Here is a 10,287-nt window from a genome sequence, read left to right as displayed (position 1 = left end):
AATAGGTTCCAGGATTGTAGATCTATATCTATATCTATATCTATCTATCTATATCTATATCTATCTATCTATATCTATATCTATAGATATCTATATCTATCTATCATCTATCTATCTATAGATATAGATATATATCCAAAAAATAATAAGCAAAATATGTGTTTATATACATATATATGTATATATACATATATATTTAAATTTTTTCTACAACGAATGTGTATTCTTACATAATCAGGAAAAATTATTTAAAAACTGTGTACAGGAAAGAAATGCTTTGTTACATTTAAATATTGTGGAATTGAGTTTGTAGGGTGTGCGGGGTCTGTTCTTTCCTTTTAAAAAGAATATAGTCACCATGCTGTGCATTCTATGCCCAAGATTTATTTCGTATACCTGGAAGTTTATGCCTGGAAGTCTGACCATCTTTACCCATTTCACTCACCTTTGCCCCAGCCCTCACCTCTGGCAACCACCAATCTGTTCTCTGTATCTATGAATTTGGGGGTTTTACCCCTTGTTTTAGATTCTCTATGTAAATGAGATCATATAGTATTTGTCTTTCTCTTATTTCATTAGCATAATGCCCTAAAGGTCCATCCATGTTGTCACAAATGGCAGGATTTCCTTCTTTTTTTTTATGGCTGAATAATATTCGTGTGTGTGTGTGTGTGTGTGTTTACCACATTTTCTTTATCCATTTATCCATCATTGGGCACTTAGGTTGTTTCCATGTCTTGGCTATTTTATATAATGCCGCAGTGGACATGGGGGTGCAGATATCTCTTTGAGATAGTGATTCATTTCCTTTGGGTATGTATCCAGAAGTGTAATTGCTGAAGCATATGGTTTCACCAATTTACAATTCACTAACAGTGCAGAGGGGTTCCCTTTTCTGTACATACTTGCCAACACTTGGGATTTCTCATCTTTTTGATATAATCTTTCTAATAGTTATGAGTTTATTATCTCATTGTGGTTCTGATTTGCATTTCCCTGATGATGAGTGATGCTGAGCATCTTTTCAGTTGTCTGTTGGCCATCTGGATGTCTTCTTTGGCAAAATGTCTATTCAGTTACTCTCCCCAGTTTTGAACTGGGTTGTTTGTTTTGCTGTTGAGTTGTATGAGTCATATATATACCTATATCTATCTACCTATCTACCTATCTACCTATCTATCTATATAAAACATATCTATATGTTTTATATAGATAGATAGGTAGATAGAGGTAGATAGATATATAGATATGAGTTCTTCTTAGATGTATGATTTGCAAATATTTCCTCCCATTTTATAGGTTACCTTGTCGTACCTTTTCATACCATTCCATAGGAGACCATTTTTGGTGATGGTTTCCTTTACCATCATGGTATGGAAACTTTTTAGTTTGAAGTAGTATCATTTGTTTCTGCTTTTTGTTGTCTTTGCTTTTGATGTCATTTACAAAAAAATCATTGCCAAGACCAATGTCAAGGAGCTCACCCCCCCCCCCCCCATGTTTTCTTTTAGGAGTTTTATGGTTTCAGATCTTACGTTTAAATCTTTAACTTATTTTGAGTTAATTTTTGTGTATAGTGTAAGATAGCAGTCCAGAATCATTCATTGCATATGGCTGTGTTTTCCCAACACTATTGAAGAGACTGTTCTTTCCCTGTTGTGTAGTCTGGGATTCTTTGTTGTGAATTAATTGACCATACATATGTGGGTTTGTTTCTGTTAATATCCATGTTAATCTTCTGTTAATCTATCTTTAATCTGTGTCTGGTTTTGTTTTCAGACCCAATACCATACAGTTTGATTACTATAACTTTGTAATATAGTTTGAAATTAGGAAGTGTGATGCCTCCAGCTCCGTTCTTTCTCAAAATAGCTTCGACTCCTTGGGGTCTTCTGTGGTTCCACACACATCATAGGATTGTTTGTTCTATTTCTCCAAAACATTTCCCCAGGATTTTGATAGGGGTTACATTGAATCTGTATATTGCTTTGAGTAGCATGGCTATTTTAACAGTATTAATTCTTCCAACCCATGAGCACAGAATGTCATTTTATTTATGTGTCTTCAATTTATTTCATCAATGGCTTATAGATTTCAGTGTACAGGTCTTTCACCTCCTTGGCTAAATTTATACCTAGGTATCTTATTCTTTTTGGTGCAATTGTAGTAGGATTGTTTTCTTAATTTCTCTTTCTGATCATTTGTTATTAGTGTATAGAAACAGAACTGACTTTTGTATATTGATTTTACATCCTGCAACTTTGCTGAATTTGTTTGCCATTTGTAACAGTTCTTTTTGTGTGTGTGTGTAGAATCCTCAGGGTTATATATGTATGCGTGTGTGTATGTGTATATATATATATGATATCATATCATCTGTAAATAGAGACAATTTTACCTGCCTAGTTGCTTTGGCTGGAACTTCCAGTACTATGTTGAATATAAGTGCTGACAGTTGACATCTGATGTTAGAGAAAAATCTTTCAGTTTGTCACCAATGAGTATGATTTTAGCTGTGGGCTTGTCATATATGGCCTTTATTATGTTGAGATGTGTTCCCATCACACCTGCTTTGTTGAGGAACACTTGTCATGAATGGATGTTGAATTTTGTCAAATGCTTTTTCTGCATCTATTGGGTTGAGTATATGATTTTTATCCTTCATTTTGTTAATGTGATGTATCACGTTGATTGATTTCTGGATGTTGCATTCCTGGAATAAACCCTGCATGATTGTGGTGTATGATCCTTTTAATGTATTGTTGAATTCATTCTGCTAATATTTTGTTGGGGATGTTCTTTCCTTTGAAGTCGTCATAAATACCTGCAAGGATGTTCTCTCACATTTCTCCTATCTTATTCTCTTTCCTCCTCAAGTTCTTATATCAGTTCATTCTTTCAAACTACTCAGTGTTAAAGTATCAGTGCAGGCACAGTTGTGGTTGGAGTAGTCCTGTCTGAATTTGGCCAGTTGGCCTACAGTGGCCATGCAGATGGTGGCCAGAGCCAGGAGAGATGCCTGTCCTTGGATGCATTTCAGTATCTTTATTTCAATAAAATACTTTGACTTCATATTAATCTTTCTGAAGCTTTCATACATGGTCTGAGGAAAGGAGAATGGAATCATCAGTTAAGGCCCAACTATTTTGTGAATGTACTGAGGCCATGTTTTTATTCACTCCCTTGCTGCGACAGTTTGGATCTTGGTAAACAGGGCAAGCCTTGCAGTCAGATGGAACCTGCGAAACTATATGTAGCAATCAAGACACAAATCAATCTTAGCCAAAATATGCTGAGAATGAAACAAAACAAAATAGAATAAAACGAAAAAATGACTCATTGCACATGGCTAGCACAGCCTTGATAATATAAGGATAGTATGGAAAAGTTGAATTTATCCCAGGAATCCAGTCAATGCAACGTGATAAAATTAACATCATCTGTCTCATTCTTAGAACAAAGGAGAAAAATTTTAATAATAGCAGATGCAGAAATAGCTATCTACCCTTACAGGAGAAGACAGTGGAAGACAGTGGCTAATTGACACAATAATAGACCCATTTATTGATAGTTGTTTTTTGATAAGCTAGAGCAAATGCAGAGCCCTTTACATACACCAACTTAATTTCCATTGCTCTCTTTTGAGATAAATGCCACTTATATATTGCTGTTATTATTTTAATATGTAGATAAAACTTTAGATAAGTTTTCTTCTCAAGGTTAGAAAAGTGTTCCAAATCTCATTAAAAACCCTTTCTTTTTACAGTCATTTAGATACTTTCTTAGAATGCCAAGGGCAATTATATTACAGTTTTCTTGAAATTCACAGGCATACATGTAACTCTCCTAAAAAGTAGTGGGCTGCAAAGGGAAATGAATGCTGAAAGTAGGTGTCAGAACTTCTCTGTGAGCTTGTAGCTAACTTAAAAATATTCTTTTTTAGAAGTAACATTTCCTTTTCCTCCCCTATTCTTAGAAGAAATAGATGAACACACAGCTGAAATCAAATTAGAGAACCATTCACATATTTTTCTGAAAACCTAGAATTATTCTTTTAGTATCTAAAGCCTATGTAACACATATACACATCTGTATAACGTGAAATATTAAAGTGTGAAATCATGGGTGCCTGGGTGGCTTAGTCAGTTGAGCATGCGACTCTTGGTTTCTGCTCAGGTCATGATCTTAGGGTTCATGAGTTCAAGTCCCGCATCGGGTGAGCCCCACTTCTCTCTCTCTCTCTCTCTCTCTCTCCCTCTCCACCCCCTCTTGCCTCTTGCTCACTTGTGCATCTCTCCCTCTCTCTAAAAAAAAAAAAAAAAAGAAAGAATGAATGAAAGAAGGAAAGAAAGGAAAGAATTGATTGTCTTATTTTTAGAAATTTATTTACTGACTGTCAATTTGGTTTTTTAAAAAGTGGACCTAAAAATAGTTCTTGTCAAAGTGGTCTTCAGAAATACATTTTTTAAGGGGGGGCCTGGGTGGCTCATCAGTTAAGTGTACAACTTCAGCTCTGGTCATGATCTCATAGTTCTTGAGTTCGAGCCCCACATCAGGCTCTGTGCTGACAGACAGATTTTGTGTCTCCCTCTCTCTCTGCTTTGGATTTGTGTGCCCCTCTCTCTCTGCCCTCCCCAGCTCATGTTCTGTTTCTTTCTCTCTCTCTGTCAAAAATAAAATAAACATTAAAAAATAGAAATATATTTTTTTCAAAAGATTATAAATTAAGTAGCATAAATTAAAAAACATAAAGCAAAATTTTAAAAATATACTGATTATCTAAATGTTTAAAAAATAAATAGAGTATTCTTGCTACCTATATTTTGCTTCTTAGCCGAATCTGCTGAAATGTCACTGGTATATTTCTCAAACATTTATTTTTCAATATGATCTTATTAGAAATTTTTGACAATTTTTCATCCATTGTATTATTAGCAAATTTGAAATTACTGTCATCGTCAATCTGGTCTGTTGACGGCCTCTTGGCTTCATAGGCACGTGGCCTTTACAGCCACTCTGAGCCCTTGTCAGAAGGGCCACACTTGGTTTAATGCTTTCTTACTACCATCTTGAATCTCCAAGTTTTGATCAGAGCGTCCTTCATTTTCATTTTGCACTGGATCCTGCAAATTATGTAACCAGAACTGCTGTAGATTACAGCATTTTTTTTTTTAACTGAGAAAACACTCTTTTTTCAGGTGCTGAGGGACCTAGGTAAGTTTAGAGCAAATTGTGAAAAATAAGGATCTTCGCAGTTCTATTTTTTTCATATTAAAATTGATAAAGCAAATTTTCAACCTTTAATAAGTTTGTGGGCCCTGCTCCTGGGCTCCCAGGGAAGCTTTACTTGAACTTTTACCAAGGTCAGAATGACTTCACCAAACCAGAACATGAGCTCTCTTTCTGCCCCCGCACACATTGTACATCTGCTTCCTTAGCAAATAACCTAGAAGAAACATTTCAAACTAAAGGTAAGAGCAAAAGTCTCCCTAAATTCCCATCTATACCTGGAAGCCTGAACCTTGCACATGCTAAAAGCATAAGAGAAAGTTTGTTATTTTCTGTAATGTCTTCTGTTATGATGATTTGTAACTCTTGATGCAACAAAAAACATACATAACTCTGTATTGCACATGGCCTCCCTGCAGCACTCTCTTCGTGAAGATCGAGTATCCCCAATAGTCGTCCTCCCTTGAGCTGAAATAAAGCTCTCATCCTTTTCTTTTTTTAGAAATTCTAAAAGATGTTCATTTTGCGTTGACAAAATGTGTAAATGTGTACATATTTCAGTGGGAATATTTCCATATGTACGGTCGTTTTGCCTCCACACAACATGCATTTCTTTTCCGAATATTTTTATAGGACAAAACTTATCAAATGATTTGTCTATATAATTCTTTTCAAGTTTTCACCAAATTTATATGCTACAAACTTTTGGACCCAGTTTCATTGGATTCTTATATAGAGTATACATTTATCCAATTAAAAATAGAAACTCTATCTAAAGATTCTTCCCTCCCCCCTGCAGCCAGGATATTCCAAAATTCAGTTATAGACTTTCAGAATTCAGTCCTGTGTACAGTTGAGCTCAGGTTATTTTGTCACTTTCTCCATGTTCTTGTAGGCACAACTTTGAATTTTGTGTTTGACGATTTCCAAATCATCAAAATTTTATTTTAGAGACTCCACTCTGAATACTTTGATTAAACATTTCTAATTGATTTTGAACAAAATGCACGTGACATTTAGGAGACTCACTTCAAAGGTTAATATCATCATTGGACATTTAGGCTAATTTAAGATGATTCTTCCATAAAGCACATGTAACTATATTCCATCTGCTGATAGACGCCAAAGAGGAAAAGCATGTACTTCCACGTTGACATGTGTATTGTCTTCATCAGCAGCTTCATCACAAATAGTTTGTGGTTGTGATGATATAAAAAATATTTTTAAGTTTGCACAACTACATACTATGTTTCTTGGAAGAATATTGCAACTTGTTATCGCAGTCTGATTGGTGTGTATATTATAACCAGCTCCAAGTCATTTCTTCTCCACAGGTTTTTAATTTAGTAAGAATATTGTTTTTGCACAGGGTATGTTCCATCCAAATTTGATTCATATTGCCATTACAAAAATCTTCACTGATACACATTTTAACTAAGTTAATAACAGCATTTATTCACAAAGTATTACATATTTCACCTCTGGGAGACACAACTCCCAAAAGCTTAACTTTGATTCTATCGATGAATGAAATGAAAAACTTAAACTGCTTTTTTATTTGAAGCCTTGATGAAACTGGCTTTCAAAATATGTAATTTGTCTTCTGGTACTGGAGCTAACACTTTCACATATTGGTTTACCTTTTGAAAATGGCAGAAACTAATTTAGAATAACAGTCATTTGATCAAATGAAAAGTCTGCTTAACAAAGTCACATGTACAATCACCCCCCCCCCCCAGAGCTCCACTTATTAGATTGTCATCTGTGGGTAGAATTTTCTTAAATTAACTACTGCCTTTTGAAGGAAATGCTGGTATTTTCTTTGAGTGAGAGAGAGAGAGTGCGCGCGCAAGAGAGAACATGCGCACAGGTGGGGGAGGGGGAGAGAGAAAGGAACAGAGAATCCCGAGCAGGCGTGTGGAGCCTGATGTGGGGCTTCAACTTATGAACTGTAAGATGATGACCTGAGCTAAAACCAAGAGTTGGATGCTTAACCAGCTGAGCCACCCAGCGCTGGTATTTTCTTTTGGATAGTATCTTGGTCTTCACATGGTTGGAGATCTCGCTGTGCTACCCACTATGGTGGGTGGTAAACACCAATCTGTGCACATTACACACTCTGTTTCTTGAGATAAGAAAACACAGTACTTAATTTTTGAGCCCACCACTTGCTGAAATGATTTATTGCAAAATAAAGAAGTATGGGGCGCCTGGGTGGCTCAGTCGGTTAAGTGTCCGACTTCGTTTCAGGTGTGATCTCACCATTTATGGGTTCGAGCCCTGTGTTGGGCTCTGTGCTGACATCTTAGCGCCTGGAGCCGGTTTCAGATTCTGTGCCTCCCTCTCTCTCTGCCCCTCCCCCACTTGCACTCTGTGTCACTCTCTCTCAAAAATAAATAAATATTTTTAAAAATTAAAAAAAAAAGAAGTACAACCACACAAAAAATGTCTGTAGGTTTTCACTCAATAATGAATGATAAAGTCACTGTTGCCAGAGAGCTTAGACTTTTTTTTCTATAATCTCTATAACCAGATTTTCTATAATACATCATAACTGGATTGGTCAGCCTCTATTTCCCTGTACATATTTTACATATGTCTACACTATAATTTTCCATGTTTCCAACTGACTTGCCATATGGTGGCCTCTCATATGCCTTGTATGAACCATGGCACAACCAAGTGGCAGATGAGGAAAGAAGTACCAAATACTTCTCCCACCGACGCTGGAGACCAGAAGGACTTACCTGTACCTAGCTGCTATGACCAAGCATACCACCTTGCCAACAGATATGCTGTGGTTTTATCAGTACGGTAGTTCCTTATACCTCGGAGATCTTGAGGTTTGGGTTCCAGACCACCACACTAAAGCAAATATTGCAATAAAGCAAGTCAAATGAATTTTTAATTTCCCAGTGCATATAAAAGATATGTTTATACTATAGTCTATTAAGTGTGTAGTAATAGCATTATATCTAAAAAACGTACATTGGGGCGCCTGGGTGGCGCAGTCGGTTAAGCGTCCGACTTCAGCCAGGTCACGATCTCGCGGTCCGTGAGTTCAAGCCCCGCGTCAGGCTCTGGGCTGATGGCTCAGAGCCTGGAGCCTGTTTCCGATTCTGTGTCTCCCTCTCTCTCTACCCCTCCCCCGTTCATGCTCTGTCTCTCTCTGTCCCAAAAATAAATAAATAAACGTTGAAAAAAAAATAAATAAAAAATAAATAAATAAAAAACGTACATAATTTAAAAATACTTTGTTGCTAAAAATGCTAACCATCATCTGAGCTTTTAGTGAGTAATCTTTTTTTTTTAATTTTTTAAGTTTATTTATTTATGAGAGATAGAGACAACATGAGTGGGGGAGGGGCAGAGAGAGAGGGAGACAACCCGAAAGAGGCTCCAGGCTCTGAGCCGTCAACACAGAGCCAGATGCGGGGCTTGAACTCAGAAACCATGAGATCATGACCCGAGCCAAAATCGGATGCTTAACTGTCTGAGCCACCCAGGTGCCCCTAGTGAGTAATCTTTTTGCTGATGGAGGGTCTCGCCTCCTTGTTCATGACAGTTGATGGATCAAGGGTGGTGGTTGCTGAAGGTTGGGGTGCTGTGGCTATAGCTTAACAATGAAGTTTGCTGCATTGATTGACTCTTCTTGTCCTGAGCAATTTCTTTGTAGCATACAACGCTCTTTGATAGCATTTTACTCATAGAAGAACTTTCAGAATTGGAGACCATCTTCTCAAATTCTGCCGCTGCTTTATCACCTAAGTTATGTAATATTCTAAATCTTGTGCTGTCACGTCAACAATCTTCACAGCATCATCACCAGGAGAAGCTTCCATCTCAGGAAACCACTTTCTTTGCTTCTCTGTAAGAAGCAGCTTCTCATCCGTTCAAGTTTGATCATGAGATGGCAGCAGTTCAGTCACATCCTCAGGCTCCACTTCTAGTTCTCTCGCAGTTTCTGCCCCCCCTGCAGTTACGTCCTCCACTGAAGTCCTGATCCCCTCGAAGTCATCCATGAGGGTGGGAATCAACTTCTTCCAAACTCCTGCTCATGTTGATGTTTTGACCTTTTCCCATAAATCGGGAATGTTTTGAATGCCGTTTGGTGAATCCATTCCAGAAGTTTTTCAGTTGACTTTGCCCAGATCCATCAGAGCAGTCATGCTCTATGGCACCTCTAGCCTTACAAAATGTGTTTCTTAGATAATAAGACTTGAAAGTTGAAATGACACCTTGATCCATAGGCTTCAGAATAGATGTTGTATTAGCCAGTGTGAAAACAATATTCATCTTGTACATTTCTGTTGGAGCTCTTGGTTGACCAGGTGCATTGTCAACGAGCAGGAATATTTTGAATCCTTTCTTTTGAGCAGTGGGTCTCAACAGTGGCCTTTAAATATTCAGTAAAACACATTATCAACAGATATGCTGTCATCCAGGCTTTGTTGTTCTAGGGCACAGGCAGAGTAGACTTAACATAATTCTTAAGGGCCCTAGGATTTCTGGATGGCAAATGAATATTGGCTTCAACTTCAAGTCACAAACTGCAAAGCCCCTAACAAGAATGTTAGCTGACCTTTGAAGCTTTGAGGGCTGGCATTGACTTTTCTTCTCTAGCTATGCAAGTTTTAGATGGCATCTTCTTCCAATAGAAGTCTGTTTTGTTTACATTGCAAATACGTTGTGCAGCTGCCTTCCTTAATGACCTTAGCTAGATCTTCTGGATAGTTTGCAGCACTTGCTGCTTCGCCTTGCACTTTGATGTTATGGAGATGGCTTCTTGCCGAAAACCTCATGAACCAGCCCCTTCTAGCTTCAGACTTTTCTTCTGCAGCTTCCTCACCTCTCTCAACCTTCATAGAACTGAAGAGAGTCAGGGCCTTGCTCCGGATTAGGCTTTGGCTTCAGGGAAGGTTGTGGATGGTTTCATTTTCTATCCAGACCACTGAAACTTTCCCCATATCAGCAGTAGGGGAGTTTCACTTTTTTATCATTCATGTGCTCCCTGCTTTGGCACTTTTAATTTCCTTCAAGAGTTTTCCCTTTGTGTGT

This window comes from Lynx rufus, unplaced genomic scaffold (genome assembly GCF_022079265.1).
Source record: "Lynx rufus isolate CCGP_SWC_20201006 ecotype Redwood Valley unplaced genomic scaffold, mLynRuf1.p SCAF_6, whole genome shotgun sequence".
NCBI lineage: Eukaryota > Metazoa > Chordata > Mammalia > Carnivora > Felidae > Lynx > Lynx rufus.
This window is presented reverse-complemented; position numbering follows the sequence as displayed.